Genomic DNA, 25642 nt, shown 5'->3' on the forward strand with positions numbered 1-25642 from the left:
ATTGTATACAACCATTAATCTATTAACCACTTTCAATGTGCCATCCCAATTTTGGGAATGTCATAGGCAAACATTTTCAAACATTTTCTCTTTTCACCCCCAAACAAATAGCGAAAATAGTTGAGCTTGTAGATCCACTATTTTCGCTATTTTAGAATTGGGGCTATGGTAACTTATTTTTGCAACCCCCTATTTCTTTCTGAAATTACTGTACGCCTCTGCATAGTCCTGACCAAAAGCCCAGAAGCGTAATTTCTCCCTTGGCCAAGGGATTGGGTGGGGAATCCCTTTTGGTAAATGTTTGGTTTCCCACATGTAATACCCAAGTTCAAATTCAGGTTGTTGCACATGCATGCATGCACAGGCACAAAGGAAAATGTAACCCACATAAGACCCATGGGTTTATGGACTTGGGTAAACATAAGTATGATGAAAGTAGGAACACAATCTCTTAGGACAGTATATAAACATTATGTTTACATTGTACAGTCCCATACAGTACACAACACAGTGCGCAACACAGTGCGCCCTGCACTCAAAGTCTGGAGACTTTAGGGACTTGGACATTTTCTGCCACAGATGTCCTTTTTGAAAATCAATCCTGTGAATAACAATGGCAAATAGAGAAGCTTTATTTCGCATGTGCTTCACCACATTGTGCTTATCGCAAAGGGGGGTGTGACTGGCATTCTGGAATAGTTATGAGACTGGCGGACACAGGGATAAAAGCTTCCATCTGATACGATAACAGGGCCGCTAAAAGCAGATCCTTTCTGCTATAATAAGGCTTCCTGAGCTGAGAGATATGAAACTCACATCATATGTCAGTCAGGGGGCAGGAAAGTATTCCTTCCTCATGTTAAAAGCCTGTAGAGACTGTGTTATCTGCTTATCGGGATCTGCTTATCTACCCCTGGTCTCTGAAAGCAGTCAGGGCTGTAGGACGTCCAGATAACTGGCCTGTTTCAATGGTAGACATTATCTGGATCAGGTAGGCAATAATCACATCCCATTGACATTGTGGTGTGTAAGAACCGACCTGTCAGCGGGAATAAACCTACTTTACCGGCCATCCGTCCAATGTCCCTACCATGCGACAGCCTCTTGAAAACATCGCAAGAAAAGGGGTCCATTCAACCCTCCCTTCCTCAAATGCTTTGGTTACATCCCTCATGCCTTTCCTCCCGTATTCTCCGGAGAAATGGGGGACCCTTTTGTCTAAATTATAGACATTGCCATGGAATGTGGGCTGCCATGCAGTTGGTAATTTCAGGCCAGTCAATCACTTCCTCCCCTTCCAACAGAGACCAGCATGTGTGCACACCCACCCACACACACCCACACACACACACACATACACTTGCATGCTAACATACTCACAGACAGACGTTTCCAGTTTGAATGATGATAAAATGCTGTATTATCCGCTTAAACCCTATAGTTCATCGACCAGAGTCCCCCAGGGGCCCGTTTGTACATGGTCCCTTCCTTTTTTCCCTCTACACCAACTATCTTCAGAAAAAAAATCACACCCAATGTGAAGTGAGCGGTGGTCGTGCTTGCTATAGCAAAACGCTGAGGAAAAAGGCTACAGACATACAATATATGACATCACTAGACAAACATGATGCTACGTACACACATTTTACTATGGCAAAACGCTGAGGAAAAAGGCTACAGACACACGCACAGCCACTTATAGGAGCGGTTTGCACCGCTCAAAAATAGCCGTTATACAAGCTCACAAGATTCACCTTCAGACAGCAAGCAACAAACAACGCACCTGCTATTATCAGAATATCATCATAGTCCCCGATATTCTCAAAAGCTCTTCCATGGTGCTGTTTTCCAGACAAAAAATAATACATTCTTAACAGCCCTCCCACCACCTTATATGCATGTCTAATGTACATTCACAGAGCCCCTTTCCCAGGCTTTGAATTCATACCAAACCAGAGCTACTGCCCTGGCAGGGATGATATTTTTGCCTTTGTTGCTTTTCCTCCTGCCACTGTGATGAGAGGCGGTGTGCGCGTGCGCGTGTGGTATGGTGGGGGCGTATAAGGAACGCAGAACTGGAGGGGAAGAGGGCAACAGAGTGACAGGAAGAAATGAAGAGAGGAGATGAGAAGAGAATGAGAGAGAGACAAAAGAGGGAGGGAGGGGAGGGAAGGGGGGGGTGGAGGGGTGCGGGCACGTGCACACATAGACATCAAAGGGGGCTTGAGCCCCTGCCCTTTTATCTGTCAGTAAAATTGCCCTCTCCAGACCATGAATGCAGTTTTCACTATGGTGAAAGAAATGCAAATGCCCCGTTTCCATGCTATATACCTGAAGGCAGCATTCAAGAGAATTGCCTTGTCCAAACTCTCCTGAACTTGAATGCAGCATCTTATGTTGAAAGAATTGCCCTCTCTGTGTAGAAATCCATGCTGTTACGCCACATCTCCAGTATTGAATTGGCTTAGCTTAGTGTGGTATCAAGTACTGAAAATAGCTGCGACGCGTTGTGAGCTTGGAGGTCTGCTATTCTCAATATCTTCACCAAAAGGCCCTTTTAGAAATTCCAGCCCCTGCCTCTAGCATTCTCTGCACGTCCCTGGAGGGGTGAGAGAGAAAACGCCCCACTGTGTCTCTAAAAAAGAGGAATAACTACAGGAAGAACACGGAGGAAATCACCAGGAAGGCCGGTATTAAAATCTGTCTGGCCTCTGATAGACTCCTGTACCCCCCACACCCCACCACCACCCAACGATCTGCCCAGCTGGAGGAATATGGTCAGAGGGATTAGGCTTCTGAAACGCTCCGTCAAGACCATTCTGTCAGGCATGAACTGAGACAGCCACCCCCCATAAACACACACACACACACACACACACACACACACACACACACACACACACACACACATGCCCCCCCCCCTCACCACACCACTCAGCTCAGCCTCGCCAAGGCTCTTTTCTGAGCTCAACTGAGCTCACAGAGCCCGATGATAGGCTCTCTAGGGGACATGAGATGGCCCCGGACTTCAAAAGCCAACTTGACAGACAGCAGGGAGGTCTCTGCCTCTCCCTTTCTCTCTTTGTCTCTCTCCCTCTCTCTCCCTCTCTCTCCCTCTCTCTCTCCATCTTGGCCCAGGCCCCCGCTGGCCATGGAGGGGTTTCTAATTGCATTTCACAGGGACTGAACTAAATAAGGCCGCTGTTCTGCCTACAGTAGTCAACCCTGCTGCAGGGTGGGGTTGGGGGGCTGAGAGATGGGGAGATGGAGGGTCGGGGCGAGGGCTAGGGGGGGTGGGCGTGTGTGTGTGTGTGTGTGTGTGTGTGTGTGTGTGTGTGTGTGTGTGTGTGTGTGTGTGTGTGTGTGTGTGTGTGTGTGTGTGTGTGTGTGTGTGTGTGGGATGGCGGTGGGCATAGGAGGCATTTGAGCCTTCTGTTATGTGACAGAATGTTTTAACATGTCAAATCCCACCGAGACGCTGGGCTAGGATATCCTTCCCTGGCCTGGCCACCTCTCACCCCTGTTCCCCTCCCTCTGTAACAGTAGAACACAGGCAACTGGTTGAACAAGCAGAACAGAGGGAGTGTGTCTTGTTGTGTGTGCGTGTGTGTATGTACGTACGTACGCACACGCGCGCGCATGTGTGTGTGTGTGTGTGTCAGTGCATGTGCCCAAGTGAGTACAGTATGTGTGTGTGTTCAGAGACAAGAGGGAGAGATTTCATCTGTGAAAGCCCTCTCCATTCCCCTAGCTGCCGCGCCGTTAGATGAAAAGTGAGCCTGTGGTTTTGTGACCTACATGTGGAGCTGGTTGCGGGCCGGAGATGGGGGCCACGGCGATGCTACCAGGGGGTCTGTCTGTTGACAAGCACAGAGAGCCTCCTTCCACTTTGAAGCCCCGCACATTTAAATATTTCATGACCCGCTCATCTCCAGCCCAGCACGTGGGATCTGTGCCCTGGCCTGTGGCAGCCGTTCATTAATGGCACACTGAGATGGGGCTCTACTGCCTCCATCGATATAGGCTCCTCCGTCTACCCCCCCCCCCCCCCCCCTTTGGCTTTCATTTTGCATATCTGGCGAATGATCTCTGTTAAACGCTGCTAACAATTACCACAATTACAGATAAGCCTAAGTGTGTCAAAGCCACAACATGATGTTTAGAATGATTAACATGCAGCGTTATCAGTGGGGGCTGGTAATCAACCCGCGCCAGTGCTGGGTCCTTCACAAGATCACAGCGCTCTTCATCTGTCACTTTCTATAAAAGGCCACTGCACGGTAAAATAATCTACGTTCATTTGACTCTGGAAGTTTAAAAATATATCCATTTCGGTCGATCTTTACATGGTCAAAGTTACAATAACAGTAAGGATTTTACCCGTAAGAATCTATTTCGGCAAGGGTCCATTTGGTTCCCATTTTTACACTGTTGGGAGTGTACAAATGGGAACGGTGAACAGTGTGGGTGAGGGGAGACACGGCAGCCACGACTTGGCATTGGCACATTCAGCACCCATTCATTCCAAGGCTTCATTCCTCTCCTAGGTTCATTTGCAGTGCAGTATGACTGTGATGGTCTACTAGTGCACTGTTATGTTCTTAGCACACAATAGGAGATGCTTATCAAAGCAGCTAGCATCAGCACACGTCACCTATTCATTTACTTATCATCAATGGGATAACAAAATGCGGCTCTCAAGAGCATCATAACTGCACTTACAGCAGTATATAAAATACAGTATGTGAGTACACATTTGACAGTGTATATCACTGTCAAATCAGATATATGATTCCTCGTAAGTGGGGACAGTGGTTTTGCTCTTTTAAATAGAGAGTGGGACCAGTAGATTTCCAGGAGGGCGCATGCTGGCATGGCACAGAGCACCCCGTCTGTAAATGTGTCTCTCTCCGGGGGCCTGTGAACCATGACATAAGGACCTGCTTGTCTGCTTGTAATAGAGATGCCTTTGAGAGGGCCCTGCGTGTGCCCTGCGTGCGCCCGTGGGACAACATTCCATGCTTTTCCTCCGCAAACTCACTGCACCGCCGTCAGGCAACCCGGGGTCCTAAATGTGCACATTGTGAGGCTGCCCCACTGGCTGCCTGACAGGAGCACATTCACCACGGGGTTATTTGAGTGGACGCAAGGCTCCCAGGGTACAGATATAACTGTGTGTTCTCTCTGAGAGAGAGAGAGAGAGAGAGAGAGTATGTGTGTGTGTGTGTGTGTGTGTGTGTGTGTGTGTGTGTGTGTGTGTGTGTGCCACTCTGTAAACAGTGTTTGTTTGTGTTTGTTTATGTAATTGTTTCAAATGATCAACCGTATGGCTTGTTGTTGCTTTTCGGGCGACACCTGGAGAGTATAAGTGTGTGAGTGAGTATGCCTGATGAGAGAAGGAGTGCAGCAATGAACGAGGTGTTTTCTTCCAGCTTGTGTGGCTGTGTGTCTATACCTGGACCCCGAGGACCATTGGTGCTAGGAACCACCCAGGGCTCCAGACTAACATTTTGCACTGGTGGCAGCACTGCCACTAAGGTTTGCACGTAGTGGCAGGAACACATAATCTGGTCATACAAAAGATTTAGATTATTCTCAGTGTTTTGTGACCGGCAATAACTCCTAGTGCTGCAGAACGGCAACGTTCGGTGATCAGAACAGAGAAGAAGTCGTCGAGATAAGAACCAGGCTAGCCGGGGCGCATGATGGAAGAGAAAGGAACTGGTTGGAATAACGTGTTTCTTCCACGCTCTATGTCCAGCCGGGTGAACTTCCGCCTGCAGGTGACAGGGGTAGAAGCGGCTTGGACTCCTCATAAATAGAAGGAAGCATGAGGTCAGTCTGTTGCTCTCCCCAGGTTAGCAGAAGGAGTGTAGCACCCAGGATTACATAAGACAATTGACGCCGGGTGGGAAAAAAATTGTTACAGAAATCGTGGGGGGAAAAAAAGATAATAACCAGGCAGATCAACGGCTATAAATATCCTGTTCCCCGAATCCACCAGCTATGAGCCTTACGACTTCAGAGCCACAAGAGCAGTGAAGAATTGAGAAGAACTCTGGCCTATACTAACTCACTAGTAGTGTTGGAGGCCAAGGGCATCACATCGTCCTTGACCCCCCTGTCCTATAGCAACCGCCCTAAGATGAGGTGAGTAACACACCCATATCACTTCTTCCAATATAAAGATGTGCCATTTCAAAACGTCAACATTTCCTGTACTTTTCCTGCATTTGTTTCTGTAAATACTTTTTTTCCAAGGTTCTTTTCACTGTTTAGCCTTGCTCATTCTTCTCTTCTGTTACTGAAAACAAAAGGCACTTTATGACACTTATTTTCATTGGAAAAAAGAATCTGAACAGCATTTACATAACAACACCTTTACAAATGCCCTCCTTTCTCACTTTCAATGTTCTAACAATTTACTGACAATCCACTGTCTTGCCGATGGTATGACTTGCAAAGTTCTCAAGTGGCACATCTGTATAATCCCCATTGAAATTCCCCTTCAGGCTAGTGGTTAAGATGTTTGGCTTTAGTATCCCTTCCTGCACGGTAGACCCGGGTTTGAATCCCAGCTGTCCTACTTCCGAACAGACTGGATTGGTCAAACATTACGTGATGTTGAACAACATAACTGGTGGCACACTCAATTTAACAAGACACTTTAAACAGCAAGACTTCAGTGAAGTTGTTTCATCTCTATTTGTTCTGTGAGAAAAGTTTTGCTGAGTGGTGCATCAGAGAAGAAGTAGAAAACCAGTAAGACTCCTAAATAGGGCAAAAATTTGTTTTTCCAAAATCTTCCTGATCCATGTTGATGGGATGAGTGTAGACATGCTGTGTAGTGATTTTCGTGATTTTAGGGCAAAATCTGTAGGAGCAGTGTCCAAAAATATGTTTTTAAAAATGGGCCTGAAGGTGGCGCTATATGGGACAGATTCATGTTGATGGGATGAGTGTAGACATACTGTGGATGGGGGCAACGGTTGTGGAGATATGAGCAGGGCAAAAGTGTGACTGACTCACTCACAGACGGACAGCCGGTGGAGGTTTTGGTAGTAAATGCGACCTACGGTCGCAACAATAATATGTTTCTGTAGAGGTGGCACACAAAGTGTACTCCTTTGGTGGATACAGGGATAACAAGAATGGCTCAGATTGAGGTTCACGTCTTCAACACTGTGTCTTTAGGCTGGAAGAAATTACCATCCGTAACAACTGGAAGAAAAGATCGCCTCCTTCCATGTGCTGGGGACACACAGCTGTGCTGGTAGAGGACACTGTAATTCACTGGGGTGATGTAATTCAGCATCTTATAATAGATACTACAATGTGCTTGATGGATACTACAATGTGCTTTATGCATTTGATGTCAACACCCACAGATGGTTCAAGCCCAGGACCTCTGGAACTGTTCCAGGGAAGAGGACCAGACATTCAGCCTGTGTCTTGGGGAAGATCATGTACTGTATGTCTATGGAGGATACTGTACATGAAGCTGGCAGAAAACACATGATATTTCCAAGTTGGACATCACCACAATGGTCTGGTCCTTACAGACCATTTCATCAGATCACTCCGCCACCATCATTGGGACAAAGATTTGGGGGCTATGGGATCTGTGCATCAGTGTGTTTGACACAGAGACCAACTGCTGGCTGAAGACGCCTTCTGCACAGCTTCATCCAGAAGGACGCCAGTGTCATTCAGCCATTGCCTACAATGGAGAGCTTACATAGTTGGTGGCCTCGACGAGAACCATTACTTCAATGATCTGTGGAAATTCAATCCTCAGACCTTCTCCTGGAAGAAGGTTAGGCCCAAGGGGAAAGGTCCATCTGGGATTATGAGCTGTTGCATTGTGGGACATTGCATCATCTTTACAAGAAGTAAAAGAGACAATCTGTACATCTTAGATTTAAGTCCTAGTCTGAAGACATTGTGCGAGTTAGTGTTTATTCGGTACGGTCTGAAGTGGTCCGTACTTCCACACAACATCAAGTGGGAACTTTTAGCCATAACTCACTGCAAGAAGCACAGACCAGCAAACACTCGCATGACGGCGGCAAGGCCAACTACCACACAAACTACCACACAAACAGATCTGATGATCTCAGGCGGAACGTGCACACAGAGCATGTTGTGAAGACGGCCCAACGACGCTTCTATCGCCTCAGGCAACTAAAGAAGACACTCTCATACACACACAAACACACGCGCGCACACACACACACACACACACACACACACACAAATAGGGGTTGAAAGCATAATCTGCGCCACCTCCCGTCCTGGCGGAGATTATGTCTAGTGTGTGGCACTAGACAGATTTACGGTGGGGGGAATGGTGGCAGTGTGGAGCCATGGCACCCGAGATTATCAGCTGGTGTAAACCCAATCATCAGTGGCCGGCTCATCTGGGCTTACCATGTACTGTGTTTACCAACACGAAGCCACTACAACATGATCTGAGGCTGCCGCTGGCTGTCATGTCATGTGTGCACATATATGCACACTGGTGTGTGTGAGCACTCCCCCCCCCCCCCCCCCCCACACACACACACACAGAGCCTGTAAGAGGATTTCACACTTGACAGGGAGAGTCCGTGTTGCTTAGCAAGGGTGACAGCTGAAATGCCTCGCACAACTTGACCTCACCACGCATGTATGGACACATATGTAAATGTGATACACGCATGTGCGCACACAAGTGCACACACACACACACACACACACACACACACACACACACACACACACACACACACACACACACACACACACACACACACACACACACACACACACACACACACACACACACACACACACACACACACACGCACGCACGCACACACACACACACACACACACACACACAATTGTAACACTTGGTTCTCCTTTTGCTGGCCCATAGACACAGAGGTAAACAATTCATCCATTGAAAAGTTTTAATTCAGCGCCATGAACAATACGGTGGCCCACGGGGTCATATGGGCCAACTCCAACAACACGCTTTGGGGACCCGGTCTAACATGAGCCAAGTTAGCTTGGGTTCAACTCAAAACTTCGGCTTCGGGCTGGAGAGCGAGGGCCGACTCGCGTCTTTGTGTTGTCCTCTGCTGTCAAGTGATTAGTGTGCTCCGATGATCACATTGTTTGCAGGAGGGCGGTTGGCGAGCCTTCAGGAAGTCATTTAGAGAGTTCGGCGACTCTCCCAGTGAAAGGGTGTTAGTGGAGGGGGTCTTTTAGTCACGCTCTGTGGAGTTGTAACTCCGACTGCGCTAAGCCCTCAGGGGGCTGCCGATCTGACAGGGAGAGGTGGGCCCCCATAACACCTGTCATCGACTCCGATTCCACTAATGCTTTGGGCAAGGTAGCACCTGACACAGCTTATGAATTCACACATGGAGGGATGCGTAGCAACACAATATATGAACTATGCTGTTTCATAACAATAGCTTTTGCTATAGTGAAACACTGCAGAATCCTGAGTGTTCATTTCATGTATCACCCAAGGTTTTATGGTGAATGTGTGATACAGTGAATGCACACAAATCACATAAACATAATCACACACTCATACACACACGCACACAGACACACACGCGCAGACACACACACACAGACACACACAAACACACACATGCACACACACCCCCACACCGCCTGTGGGAGGTGTTCTCCTGAGGTGATGAACTTGTCAAAACAACATATTGGTTTCTCTGCACTTCACTGTGGTGTCCCTTTGTTCTTTTACCCTGCTGTGAAACATCACATCTGATTTGCTCTGGATATGGCTGATGCATTTTTCAGGAGTTTCTCCAAAAACATGTTTCTCAACAACTCCCAGGATTTATTTTTTTAAGCTCATGTTAAATTGAAGGTCCACACTTTACTTTGAGAGCGGCTTCTTACATAAAGAGTTTAAGCGCTCCGCACTGCATGTTGAAATGACTAGGTGGAATCTTGTAGCATTACTCATTCAGTCATCCGAAAGAAGTCCACCTTTACGGATTCTGCTCCGTCAACATTAGCCTGCTTACAGCCAATGGTGGACAAAGTCTTCACATGTTTTTATGTCAAATATATAAGCCTCAGAGAGGCTGCATGGAAAGAGTTTTCTGTTATCAGTATTTTCAACAGAGAGCTGAGCTCCACCCAGTACACACCAGTGTGACATATCTGGTGGAAAGGAAAGAAGATGAAGTGAGAAGATGCAGGATGTAACCATGGAGAGCTATCAAAGCCCTGTTCTCTGCAGTGATTTGAGCCTCAGTGAGGTCACCCCTGAGTCCCTGGTAGAGAAGTACCGGTCCTATTGCTATTACCCTGTGGGAGGGGAGGGTATAAACCCTGTTTAGGTTGGTTCAGATACCAATAAATACACCCAGTGTACCCCCCATATTACTCCCTCAAAACCTCTCCCCACTGGTCCAGTCTGCTCACATCTCCAGCTGAGAAAGTGATGGAATAGACCACAGATAAAAAGAGAAGGGGGGGCGCTCAGGGAGGAACTTAGTGGACCATGGCCCCATTTAAACATAATGATGGCCACTAATGATGCCCGTAATTACCATTTCTAAACTGGTGATAATTACTGTTCTTCTATGGCTCTTTATCAGGGATTGATCACGATAATGATAATTAGAGCGATAAATAGTGATTGCCTTCCCAGCGTTTGACCTTTCAACCATCTACATAGCAAACATAGCTCTCTCTGTCCAACGTAAGATTAGAATCAGATGAATTGTAATCATAGGTTGAAATGGCGACAAGCTTAACTTGTTCATAACTGATCTGGTCTGAATTATTATTCATGGCACGGCAGCAGGGTAGGCTTCCTTTCAAAATCAATTGTAGTGAAATGTATTTATCAATCTATTTTTTTATCTGCCTATTAATCAATACATTTCAAAGTGCAGTGAGTGATTAAAATGTGGACCCATATCATGCCTCAGTATCTGGGTTCACGCACGCACGTACGCACGCACGCACGCACGCACGCACGCACGCACGCACGCACGCACGCACGCACGCACGCACGCACGCACACGCACACCATGATCTCGCCAGTGGCGATGCGATGTCCTGAAGCCGCCATCACACGGCACAGATTACACACGCCTTTCACCAAACGGCTGACAATGCAATCAAGCAGCTTTGAAGCCCAGCGATTCTCCAGTGCCTGCTGTAATGAGAGGAAAATGAAACCTTTCCCTCAGCCTCTGACTAGCCCTCTGATGAGACCTTCATCAGTGTGTGTGAGAGAGAGAGAGAGAGAGAGAGAGAGAGAGAGAGAGAGAGAGAGAGAGAGAGAGAGAGAGAGAGAGAGAGAGGCAGGCCCATCCATCATCAGCCATGGGCACAAGTAGGTTGGTGTGCGCAACACCTTAGTTGCACTTCACCCTGATGTGCAGAATGATGTGTGCGTATCCATGCATAATTATGTGTATGCACACATGCATGTCTCTTTGCCTGTTGTTCCTGTGTATGATATGCATGATGATTTGGTGAAGCTGTCTCCTTGTAAGAAAGGAAGCATCTTATGCACTGCATACAACACAGCCATGATCATGTCTCTCTCTCTCTCTCTCTCTCTCTCTCTCTCTCTCTCTCTCTCTCTCTCTCTCTCTCTCTCTCTCTCTCTCTCTCCCTGTGTGTGTGAGATGTTAAGATATCAGTGCGCTACAGGGTGTGACGTATACGGTGCTCCTCAGGGTGATATGAAGGTGACTTCTCTTTTCCTGCCTGCCTCTTTTAGGAGGCAGCCACTGCCTCAGCCACCGAACACGAAGGCATGGAATGCGTGCAGCATCCACCTATTGTCACAACCCATCACCTTTCTCTCTCTTTCAACCTCCTTCCGCACAACCACTTATTCAAATATTACATCCTATCGCTCCTCAATAGAGAATATCGGCACTTCAAACAGACACGGACATGTTATCGGTTTTACCACGTTTTTGGTGTTCAGAGCCATTCTGCAGGGGTGGAAAAGCATAGAGGCATTACTGCCAGGGTGGAAGGTGTTTCTTGGGGTGCAGCCGTAGAGAATGAACAGAGGTGTTTAGGAGCAGTGGGATGTCATCCTGTTCAACAGTTTCAGTATGTGTTAATATTAGTCTTATAGGGAGCTGGAGGAGTGGGTTGTGAGGGTGAGCGTAGGTGGGTTGGGTGGGCATAAAATAGATGTGTCAGCCATGCTAAGCATTCCTCCAGGGGAGAATTTATGGAAATCACACATCACACCATATTGTCCTGCTCTCTCCTGACTCTGAGGAAGATATTAAACTTGAGCTTGGTTTAGGTTTAAATACAGCGTGGAGAGGGAGTGTCAGGAGGACCTCTGTGGCCCAAATACAGTGTACATGTCTGTGCACACGCTATTGCACGGTATTAACATATTGTTTGGCCGAACTGCTTTTGCTAGCTAGTTGCAGAAAGTTAAATCGTTGCACGCAGTGCCTTTTATAAGACATTCAAGCGGCATTGTGATACAATAGGCAATATTGCCTTGCGTCTCTTTGTTAGGATGCCTTACATGAGCCGTGCGTGGGTGTGTTGTGTGCATGCATAAGTCAGAGTCTGACCCCCATAGTCCAGATCTCTCCAGGATAATAAATGTCCTCAGGATCACCAAGACCTGTTATCACCCCCTCTCAGCAGGGATAGCTATCATTGTCACTAATGTAGCTTGCTACCCTGTGTGTCCAATACCTATGTGTGCGCCTGTGTGCGCGCACCTGTGCGAGCGCGCATGCATGTGTGAGAGAACTGAACCGAAGATGGATGTATCCAGCAGGTCCTTTCTTCTCTCCTCTACTTTGATGGAAGCCAGGTAGGGGCAATAGCCTTCCCTGTCCAGTCCCATCAACGGCCTGTCTCCAGTGAGCTACGGCTCTCTGAAGCACACCGTTTCTCTCTGTGCTGCCAATGATTCATGGCTGCAGATCGATGGCAGCTCCAGTGTCAATCCTAACAACCGGTTACGTGTGTTTATTTCGCTGACGCCAGACAGAGGAGGCCCAGGGGAGCAGTGAAGGGGTGCCGTCTCCCGCACTAGGATCATTGTTTGTGTGTGTTTGCCATTAGCACTGTGATACCCTTTGAGTCCGAAAAATGGCCAGAAATGTCAGCATGTACGCATGTCAGCATGTACGCTCATATTTCTTATGTCTATGTACTTGATGGCATGCCAAAGACGATAGTTCTTATGTCTGTGTACTTGATGGCATGCCAAAGACGTTTATACTGCCTTCTGCGATTTTGTTCAGGAAATACAGTTATTGTTTACTTATATGCAATGTAAATATTCATATACTGTGAAGCCATTGCTAGTAAAATCATGGCGCAAAGTTTACAATAATAATCGCTCCAGAAACAGCTAAAACCACACTTCCAAATGCTGTTTATTTCATGCAAAAACAAAAAAAAACAAAGTAAGGCAAAGGCATGAGCAGACACCATAGAGGTTGAAAGCAATGGCACTTAGAAGTTATCAAGAGGCTAGTTTTAATTCACCAGAGTACCCCTTTGACACTGCTCAAGCACACATGACTGTTCAGTGTTAAGAGCCAAGAGCATTAAAATGCTCCAGTTGATCTCAGTCGCACAAAAACTAACAAATAAAAGCTTGTATGACATGTGATAAAACACATAAAGCAAAAGCGTGGGCAGCAGTGCTGAAAACACGAATCAAGCAGGCTTGTCCGTCAGAGGGATGCAATTAGGTTTCCATTTATAGGATGACGAATTGATCAGAGCAGAAAAAGCCACACCTCACACAAAAATCAGAAGCTAAACACTAATCTGCAGCTCAATCTTTTGCCAACTTTCACACTTCCTTCCCTGTCACGCACGCACGCACGCACGCACGCACGCACGCACGCACGCACGCACGCACGCACGCACGCACGCACGCACACACACACACACACACACACACACACACACACACACACACACACACACACACACACACACACACACACACACACACACACACACACACACACACACACACACACACACACACACACACACACACACACACACACACACAGAGTCACACATGGCTTGGCAACATACCCTGGCTGCATATCGTCGCCAGGTATAGACAGCCTGCTGGGTGTAAATAAAGCATTTGCTCCCAGGAAAGGGAAAGGCCCGGCTTTTTCCAAGTCATTATTCCACAGGAGCAACAAAGGAGGAAGTGTACCGTACTTTTCACACTGTTTTAATGTCTTACAATAAAAGTTGTGGCTCACATCATTAGGGCTCGAAATAATGACAAAATCCCCGAGCAGAAATGATTTGATCAGCGCTTTCAGGTCTAAAAGGGAACCTGGATGCGTACCAAATGGGAGGTGCGACAGAGCTCTTAATTGCTGTAACTGCACCTAGAGACGTGATGATTTGTGACATCGTATCCGGTGCTCTGTGCTAACACTAATAACTGTTAATTAACTGTAGCAAGGACGCCGGAGGGGGGTGGGGAGGGGGGGATTGGCTATGTAGCACTGTGCATGCGCTGTGCTGATGTGCACCCACACACACACACACACACACACACACACACACACACACACACACACACACACACACACACACACACACACACACACACACACACACACACACACACACACACACACACACACACACGGGGGCCTTGTGTGTTCACTAGATTAAAGGCACTGCTGTCTCTAGGGATGTGAGTGAGAATGGCATGGAGATGTTGCAGAATTCAGTACGCTTGCTGTTCTTTGCTCATACTAATGGGCAATCTAGGGTCTACTGTATACCGCTGGTATCAAAACCAGAAAAATAATGGCTGATACAGTTATTGTTTTTCAAATTGATCCGGCTGTGTAAATCTGTTGAGCCCTAATTGGTCCGCCAAGACTGAAAAAACAAAGTCAACGTTCCATTCCAAGGCAAGTTTCAATTTCCAAAGCAGATGTTCACAGATGTCGTTTCTGTCATCGGAAAGGCCTGGCATCTGCAACCGAGCTGTTTAGTGCAATGACAGGGTGGATGGATGTGTTCCATGCAATCCTCATTAACCACATGAACCCTAGCGTCCCTATTCTGGGCATGTCATGTCATAATAGCCAATCTATATGTCTAAACGCTATTTTTGCTATGATGTTCAACTAAGTATATAGGGTTTGAGTATTTAAAAATACAGCTCAGTGTGCCCTCGTCTCGAGATAACTGGGGGGACCATCCATTAGAGGAAACAGCATTGGCATGCATAACACCAGCTTCACACAGAGCAGTGATAAATCATACAGGAGGTCCAGTGAGTCTTAGTGCTTGATGGATCATAAATATGTTTGTACATTAGCACACAACCATTAACTCATATTCCCATGGAGGACTAATGATGTCTGTGACAGACAAGAGACTCCATTTGGATTAAGACACAACTGCTTCTCCCGGCTGTCTGGTTGTCCCGTCTATGTATTCATTCACACACATGCGCACATTTGTACTAAGTAGGCTCTATCATCTCTCTATAAGACACTAAGACAAAAGGACAAACATTTATCAAACTAGATGTTTTCATTGTATACATTTGAAACAAAATGCTGCCAAGGTGCAGCACTGTATAAAACGTTGACATTTTACTGGTGTATTCGCAATGGTGCTGCAAAATATAAAGGGCTAAGATGTTCTGAATGTGTAAAAGCTGATTCTCAAATTTCCCTTTGTATCTCATTAGCTGTCAGGTTTTATGAATCCATCAAGGCGGTAGCCTGGAGAGAGAGAACTGGCTTACCAAACAAACACGTCCCCATTGTTATTAGAGTGATTCCCTCCCTTCTCTGGCGCTTACTGTACCGGTGACAGGGACACAAAGAGACATGTTGTACGTGGCCTTGGAGTAGATAAATAAAGAATGCCATCACATGTCACTCTTGCTTGTAGTGACGCGCGGTCTGTGAGCTGAGGGAGTTTGTAGGGACAGCTGGGAGGTACACACATACACGCCTGCCCGCCCCACACAAAAGCGCGACGCATGAGTGCACGCGCACACGCATCTCCAGTAATAGCTTTTCATTTGTCCCTGACATGCCTCTGCCAAGCCATCGCTGCCAGACATCCTGTGTTAAATACCTAGGGCGAGCAAGGTTACACATTGTGATGGGCACATTCACATTTTCAATTGAGTCCTCTACAGTCTATTAAGCTGCAGGATACAGTGTGGCCTACAGAGACGGAGTATGTGGCAAGACAGGAAATGGAGCAAATAGACTGACAAGCTTCGTTCGCCTTGCTTCTATCGTACATCAAGGCGACACCCCAGAGCGTGTGGGTGCTACGCAGGTGGCCAACGAAAAACCACTTCCTGGATTTCATTTTGACAACACAAGGGCTCCGGGGTCTTCAACTTTTTGCGGGTGCTGTCAGTGTTTTCGCTAACAGTGACAGATAGACCATCAGATGAATGGAAACATGCTAATATTCAGATGTCGGGAGTGCTTTCAAGAGCGAGATGCAAAAATAAAAAAATCCCAAAAGAAAAAGAAAAGTCACAACTGGAGGAACACTGCTCATGACAGTTCTGTTAAACAAGTGCTCTAATTTCCCCGGAACTGGGATTGTGACAAGCATTGTGATCTGGAGTGTTTGTACACAGTGTTCAACGACTTGCTGGCATGTGCCGCTTTCATTTCTGAGATCTGTCTGACGGTTTGACAGATCAGCAGCGCTGGTATGTGGCCTGTCTACCAACCGAGCTGCTCAGAGAGATGGGGAAGATTATTCCTTACAAAGCCAATTAAGGGACACTTAATGAAGATAAGCAACGTCTACCCGCCTCTCTGTGCCTCTATCAAGATGCTCTAATTCTGCATAAGAGATGTCAATTCGGCTGAGGAGAGTGTATTATAGTCCTGGAGAATAACACCAAGGACTTTAGAAGGCAATATAAGAAAGAACCCGTGTCTGTTGATTCTTTGTATCTGCTCTATATTCCTGTGTCATCAGTGACAGAACAATAATACAGGCCAGAGCCCCTCAATGTAACATTCAACAACCAAATTCTTTAGGGAATGTAACGTTCAAGTGATCAACACAACACAGCCTTGTGTCGTAGTTCATGAAATTTCAACATTCCTACAATCTGTTTTCTTTTTTTATCAGTCCAGTCAGACTAAAGAAAAACAGTAGCTGTGTTTTTCAGTTTTTCACCATGGCAACGTCTTTCAGCCTTGAAGGACAACCGTGAAAACCCGGAGACCAACTGAGAGAAGTAGTGCTCTCATTGTTCAAGACCAAGACGATTCTGAGGTTAGAGAACTTAAGAGGCTCTTTCTGCAGGGAAGACTCCCACAAGTCAATCTTCTTTTCTTGAACCTCTAGTTCTTCTTTTAGTTTCCGAGAGGGCATGGTATGTGTGACCTCTCAGTGAGAAGGGTGATCCGAGCCTCGCCACAGGCCTGTCCCCCACTGACATACAGCTAAACCAAAAGAGGTCAGGAAAGAGTCTGGGAACACCTGCTACCCCTACAGAACCAATACTTCCCTGGGCCTTTTAGCAGCACTGTGGGAGGCATGGACAGAGCTGGTGTGGACAGGCAGGAACACCAAAGAGGAAAAACAAAGGTGCTGTCAATTCCAGAAATGTGACACTGGTTTAAAGCAGTAGTCAGGAAATAGCCAAGAATCTCTGTATCCACAGGGTTTTGGCCTGGTAGGGAACAGATTTTGCTGGGTTTGCTTAAAGCAAGCCCCGGCACTGACACAGGAAATATTTTAACGGCAGCAGCTAAAATTACCACCAAAAGGACCAGAGGTTGTGCTACACTGATGCTAATCCTTGTTCCTGTCGGTTTGAAACTGAGATGAGTAATTTAGTAAAAGAAAAAAAGATGGGCTTAAAAAAAGCCACACATTCCACAGCAACGTACCAGCTTATATGTGGCTCAACGCAAGCACAAGTTTCTAATCTTCAAAAGCCGGCTTCATAAGTGTGTAATGAGCGGCACCACAATAGAAAAACAAACCATTTATTTTCCTCCCCCGGAGAGTGAGTGGAACCATATGAGGCAGCGTGGGGCCAGATCCAAACATCTGGGCAACGCAGGGCGAATCAAAGCCAAGTGTACTGAGGAACTGAGCAAACCAGAGCAAACCTCCGCCTGCCCTCACAGAACCCTGTTTAATGGAAACACAGGTTCAGGATATGTTCATGCTTTCCCTTCGGGTTTTTCGTTGTTGTTTTTTCCTTTTTTTCTTTTCAGGATAATTGCTAATCAAGGAAACTGTTGGTGAAGCTCTGGGCATGATCCACAGCAGTAATCACCGACAGCTGGGGGTTTGACTCACCGAAAAACAGCTGGAATGGGTTGCTGCAAAATTCCTCTGGATCTGTTTTTTTTTTCTTAATAAAAACCCTCTTTCTAATATTGGGCGGAGGTCACAGACGGTGCGGCCTGGGAGTGGATTTGTATCAGTGGAGTATAAAGCTGCCCTTAGGTATCTCGTATGGGACGTTGCCATGGGAGCACACAAACAAAAAATGGTTGCGGCTCTTTTGCTGGTGAACAACATTTAGCTTGCAGACTCTATGGACGTTCCTATGTTCCCAAGATATTACGGGGTGATGAAATCTCCTGATTAACAACTCTCAGGCTGAACTTGTTTTAATAGCCTCTGGCGTGTCTACATTACTCTTCAACCAACAACAAAGGAAAGCCAACGTTCTTATCAGAGCGAGCAGGCTGAGGTTAAGAAGCTGCATCACCTGAGGGCTGTGTATTTTAGCAGGGGATTTAGAGTCTTACACTAAGCCACTCTCCCTCTGACTCTCTCTCCCTCTGTCCCCCTCTCTCCTTTCTTGGATCACTTTCAGCCACCAAACAGGAGGCAAATGGCTCTGAAGCCAATAAAGAAACTTTTACTAGATCAGTGACTGTGTTTATTAACTTACAAACAATATCCTGCTTTTCGAATGGTTCAGAGGCAGGGTTTATGCTCTGTGGTTACAGGGCCAACGGCTAGATGAATGCACACAAAGGACAGATTTTGAGCATGCCCCGGAGGTGCAATCATGTATTTTAATGCGTGGCAAAGATAAGGTGGAACGGCGAGTATACATGTCCTCTGGGACGGAGGCATGGGCGGTGCCGCCTCCCTTTTGTCCAATCATATTATGCCAGAGGGGCTGTGGCCTTGCTAATTTATTCCTGAGCGGTCCTTGGGGACAGTGTCTATCGTTATAAAGACTCTGTCAGCACCTCCCCTCAGCAGGGCACTGCAGTCTGCAGGCAGACTCTCCCTGGAGAGGTGGGCCCCTCCAGGCATATGCTGGAGAGTAATAATGCCACTGTCAGCTGCTTGGGCAGCTTGAAGGCTCAGCCCACTGCAGATACTAGGCTAGCATGGCAACATGGCACCACATGATGCATGGCATAATCCAGGAGGTTCAGGCGGGGTTGGAGCTGTAAATGGAGGACGGCTACATAGCGCCCACTTTTTTTTGCTTTTCCTCCATTACCAATGCTGCGTGAAGACCCCTCCCTGGTCCCACACCCTAATCCTGAGAGATAGAGCCTCATTATAGCAGCCCTAGGAGGCAGCTGCAGGCCTGTCAACATGGAGCTAAGGAGGAGGCAGCCTGCTAGCCCCATTCAGCAACACTGGAATAATGTCAAATAAAGTGACTGCTGCTGAGACTATGAGATACCCAAGGAACCACTTTATCTTCTTCATTAAAACCAGTTTAGAGAGCAAGTGGGGAGGGGGAGAAAATCCATTTTCCTTGAAAGTCTCCCGAACAGACGGAACAAAATTAATTGTGCCATTAGGCCCCCGATAGACAATGCCTGTGTGGTTTTCCATCACCGATGCATGTGAGGCTACACTGTGCTCTTCTTAAAAAGGCAATTACTGCAACGTTTGCCGTAAAAATAAAGCCAGATTTAATGAGCCATAAACACACATGAGAGATTAGAGTTGGAACAGGTCTCCGAAAGGCCGATTTGGACTGTAGTTTCTATGAACATGGCATTTCTGAGAAGGCAGTCGATGTGTTTTGACCAACCCAGTTTGCTTACCAACTGCAACGCTATCCATCTTAGAATGATTCTATGGGGAACAAGATGGCTGGCTGAATTTCAACAGCACTGCACAAGGTCAGGATATGCACAGTGTCTGATGCCGATTAATCCCCATTTGAACAAGCCGCCAACGAAAATGAAGCCTTTAAATAGCGAGTAATTTACAGTCAAATATTGTGCTTGTTTGCCTGTGGCTAGTAATTAATTGGTTTTCATCTGGAGACTAATTGCTCATAATGTATCTCACAAGAGATATGCACATGAGAGTCATGTTCCTCCACAATGAGGACAGTCGGAGAGGTCATGGTCTTCAACAGTTCTCATGTTAGTGTTGGGGGTATAATTCCACATATTCACTGGTAGCTCGTATCCGCCAGCAATCTACTTGTATTTATCTGTATTTCTTGTTTGAGACTCCTTGCATGGGGTAAAGCTGATGGTGGCTACAGTGGGGTAAAGACACTGTCTGGCTCCCTGCGTGGGATGCAGAAAGAGAGTAATGGTGATTACTGTGAGATCAGCCGCTGAGTACAAGGCAGGGGTTAACCTTCTTCTCCATCTCCCTGCACACTGAGGGGGTCGGGCGGGGGCCTCTGACGAGGGTATTACATGTTGGACCAGGAAATGTTTGCTGCAGAATTATGTCAATCGATGGACCTCTCTGATTGGAGCTTAGTGCCCCAGTGCCATCCCACCCTCAGAAGACGCATCTTCAACCCTCCTCAGTGTCTTCCTAAATCCTCAACCACCCCACCCCCTCAATCCTCATCTCTGTAAGCCACGGGTGCCCCTGACCGTATTCCCAGCGTGCAATCAGAGTGAGACCGAGACGCTGAAAGATTAAGGCGATGTGGGGGTGGGGGTTGTGGAGAATGGGAGCCCTGCTGGGCACAATAGCGGTAAGGGCTCCCCAGGCCATTAGTACAGGTCCCCAGGACCCTGTGGTGTCGAAGGCCCCTGTAGAGGCGAGCTCAGCTGGAGCTTCAATTCTCACTGCCGCAAGCCAAGAAACACCCCCCATTAGAGGAGATCAGAACCTGGCAAGTGCACGCACGTTTAAGTACAGAGACATATTCACGGTACAGTCGCACGCACGCGTGTGCACACACACACATACACACACACAAAGGCATGCGTGCTCACGCACATACACAGTAATCTCTGCCAGAAGTGATGGGGGTGGGGGCTATAGATTCACTTTGGTGTTTGGTGTTGTTGTGGTTCCTTTGTCAGTTTCACTTTCATTGAGAGCGTTGTTTGTAATTTACAGCCAGCAGCAAAATGAAAACATAAAATAGAGTCATATTGAATTTCTTCACTGCCTATGTGCGTCATAACCCCGCTTGTTCCAATTGGTGAAAATGAATACAAACAGTAAAGTGAATTCAACTTGAACTCTGGTGTTGTTGTTTTTTATTTTATTTTACAAGCAAACCCTCAAGCAATCCAAGCTAAAAGTAATAGGGGGATTGTAAAAGACGCTATTAAAATGGGGTTCAACCACTTTCTTTTGGTATGAGTTAAGTAGTCCCAGTCTGAGCCAGGCTATTGAGAAACCATGACCAAAAGGAGGGGAAGAAGAAGAAAACACTACAAAGCTTGGCCTTGCTTTTCAGTCAGGCATTTTCACCAGACAGCATTTCTTTCTGGATAAAAAGGGCCCAGCCCTCCCCGCCTTGCACACTCTCTCCCTCCCCACTCTGGCCTCTCTCTCTGAATCCCTCCCATGGCCCGCCGCTCTCCTTTAATGAGTAGCTGGAAATGACAGCTTTAATCACCGCCTGTGGCCACAGCGAAGGGCCCGTTAATGATAGAAAAGAACAGAGGGCCATTTGCATCAATCAGTTCTAAATCACTTTTTATGATAATGCAGTAGAGAGGGAGGAGAGGCTCCCCAGATGCATCCTGCATGATGATGTCTGTCTGTCTGCCCGCTCCTCTCCCTCTCGTCTGCCGAGAGCTCTTAAAGGGCCATGCTGGGTCTGGCGTGCCCCTGCACTGCCCCCTGGCACGACTATCAGGACCCCACACACGTAGCATCAGGCACACACAGTGCACAGGCCCCCTCTCCCCTGACGCTGGCCCACAGAGAACCTGAGCCAAGGACTCATGAAAGACACCTCTGTCTGGCTGCACGGACGATTACCGGAGCAGAGACACCTCTGTGTTCCCCTTCCTCCTTTCCTCTCACTCCTGTGCCACTTCCTTCACTCCCACGTTTTTTTTTCCACCTTTCTTTTCTTTTTTTTTGTTGCATTGTCTGTCTCTGGAGGGGGTTGCATGGACATCAGTTAGCAAGTCTTTTCATGCCTTCTATGCCATTATATGGGGTTGTACAAGCCTTACAATCCAAAACGGAGTACCAAATATTACTGATTACGAGTCATGTGATTGGCCTTTCTTTTAGAAACTTTAAATAACCCAATCATTATTAACACTTTGCAAGCCACGGGGAGCCCCTTAATATTAAAACCGGAATATACCGGGAATCTGAGCAAGGAGTCTCAGCCGCGCCGTCTTTTACCGTACTGGGCCATTAAAAACGAAATAAATGATTTTTATCCGAAAATCGGCGATCGTCTAACCTTCCCTAGTCACCACTCGTCCATCGATAGCGCATGGCTCGTCTGACATGAAGCAGAAGTGACGTCAGGTCCATTCCTTCCCAGAGGCTCCCAGCAGCCGTCCGTTTACTCTTTAGATGATAACATTAGCATAGCTGGAGTGCTAAGGGCTAAGCTAGCCAAAATGGTCACATCGACTGTTCAGTCATTCTTGGATTATATGCTGGATTATATGCGCACGGATCACGCACGCGAAACGCACGGGGAGAAAATGCCTCGGCCAAAACTGTCACTCTATCCCAATGGAGATCCAGATAATCACGGTGAGCTAACAACCTGGGGAGTGAAAAAAAGAAAAAACAATGGCGCGGTCCAAGAAGGAGGGGTGGCGGGCTCATGTTTATAAACATAATATTATGTCTCAGATCATAATACAATAATAGAAATTTCACGGCTAATCTATCAACAGCCATTCTATTTCGGCTTGCAAAGTGTTAAGAGCTGTCATAATACAAAGAACAGGTCTGGGTGTATTTAAATGTTTACAAATATCATTATTGTACTTTAGCTCATGACATGCTCAAAACTCATGTTACTCTAAGTGTGTGTCACATTCTGTCAATCCTTTAAATCCAATGTGTCCAAACAAACAAGGCAGTACAATTTCCTATAAAGTAAGGAATACTGCAACTGGATTGATTGAACTGATTGATTGATTGATTGATTGATTGATTGATTCATTGAATACTTTATTAGTCAGAAATGTAAACAGCATGTGGTACAGTAAGACATTTAAGCTAAGCTATGAACAGATTCAATTAAAAACACACCTGGGGTACAACCCCTGTATACACAACCATCTCTCTTGTTACAAGTCTCTATATAGTCTTGAAACATTGCTTGTAATCTAATTTTGACCATGACCTTGATGGTCACCCAAAAGTGAATAATCTCTTCAGGGCAGTCTAAAAAGTACTGAAAATTTCCACCAAGTTCCATGCTGAGAATCCACCCATACATTCTTGACCATTTTGACCTTGACCTTGATTGTGACCTTGATCTATGCCCATGTCACATCTTTTCAGGGCAGCCTGAATCTATTCCCAACAAGTTTAATACAAATCCAATCCATTCATCTATTCTCAATTTCAAGACAGACAGACAGACAGACAGACAGACAGACAGACAGACAGACACACAGACACACACACACTGACTGACAGGACAGATTCCAATATCCTCCTGTCACACATGCATGGGAGCAGGGTAATGATCTCATTATTCCTGTCGTAAGCATAGCTAACCCACACGCAGACCTAGCACTGAAAAAGCAATAAAGGGTCAAATAAACCTGTCACCAGTGTCATAGTGCCAAGTTAAGAACAAGGAGATTGAATGCTTATTTCTGTTCTATCTCCTCCAGAGTGTGTGCTGTCAAGCATCAGTCAGCTCGAGTTCTGTTGGCAAACCCACACGTATAATGAGAAAAATAAGCGCTTGTATCCATTTCATTTGGTAAACAGCCAATCTACTGTTTAATTACAACTGATGTGACATTTACTATACCACCAATTAATTCAGAAGCACTCTGATTAAGTGCAATCAATTCAATTGTTTACTGAGAAGGGGTTTCTGGGTAACGCTCTTCCCTAGAAGGATAATGAATGGAATCAGACCATATAACATCTCATTAGCGTATCGTGTGGCATTATAAGCAAAATGTTTATGTAAAGCTATGCTGTATTTAAACTTCATAATTCATTTTTCTACAGTTCTAATTAAATTCCATGCTGGTTTTATAAGAAAGAAATACATTGCAATATATCACTGTACACTACAGTATGTGTATAAATGCTACATTAAAAAGCGACACACCAAAACACAAATTTTCACTTGCGCCTGGAAATAAGTAAATGCTATCTCAAGCTAAACTAAAAGGTACACGGAAAAATTAGTCAAGACAATGATTAAAGAAAGTGTTTACTTACCTCCAAAAAAGCCCTAAGCCCTCTTCATAGGAATCAATAATCCTAGCCCGTTTGACAAAGAAAAGGTGAGCTGAATATCAAAAGTATACTGTACTGGGAGTACAGAGAACCAACCCCCCACCCCCCCAAAAAAATTATCACACGCCATGGTTGATAGTATAATAGGCTGGAAGGATTGTTGATACCTGGCAGTTTAAAATGGTTGAACAAAACAAAGCAATTTGCCACAAAGGGAGGCTCTGACAGGAGCAGAATCCTCACCAACACATAGACAGGCATGACAATGCCCCTTCTGGCTATTGCCTACTTTGCCTCTCTCTCTCTCCCTCTCCAAAGACCTTTTCATTTCTCCCTCCCTCTCTCTCTCTCTCTCTCTCTCTCTCTCTCTCTCTCTCTCTCTCACTCTCTCTCTCTCTCTCTCACTGACTCACTGTCTCTCGCCTAATTTATGCTGCGTCGTACTACAAAGTCATGCACTGAAAATAGCAGATATACAAGCTCACAAATGTATCCCATCCGTGGCACGTTGTGAGCTTGCATATCAGCAATTTCCTGTGTGCCACACTGTTGAAAGATGTAGATAAATAAATCAGGCTCTCTCTCTCTCTATTCCACAGATGGCTATGTGTGAGTGCAGGGGAGGGCACGGCTGCTCCACAGTAATCCCCCGCCACACAGACGGAAAAGCTTGTTAGAGCACTTGCTGATCACCAGAAAAAGTCAAACCAGAGCCAGGGAAAGGTCACCAGGAATTAGGCTACGCTCAAACTCCAAAGGCTTGCCTAATTCCCCCGATAAGCCCCTTTGAAACTCAACCTGTTCTGGCTGTGCCATGGGCTCAGCCTCGCCTAGCACTTAAACCCTCCACTAAATCTAGCTGGAACGCATTTACACAAGAGGAACACACACACACACACACACACACACACACACACACACACACACACACACACACACCCACACACGCACCTGTGCACGTGCGCACACACACACACACACACACACACACACACAC

At 46.4% G+C, this 25642-nt stretch overlaps 1 protein-coding gene across 1 annotated transcript in view; it reads right to left on the reverse strand.

Annotated features, from left to right (window-relative positions):
• auts2a (activator of transcription and developmental regulator AUTS2 a) overlaps positions 1–25642 on the reverse strand; it is a gene marked incomplete at both ends in the record, with an annotated part of 413417 nt that overhangs the window by 52811 nt on the left and 334964 nt on the right. The window lies entirely within an intron of this gene.

Source organism: Nannobrachium achirus (genome assembly GCF_963921795.1).
Source record: "Nannobrachium achirus genome assembly, chromosome: 19".
Taxonomy (NCBI): Eukaryota; Metazoa; Chordata; class Actinopteri; order Myctophiformes; family Myctophidae; genus Nannobrachium; species Nannobrachium achirus.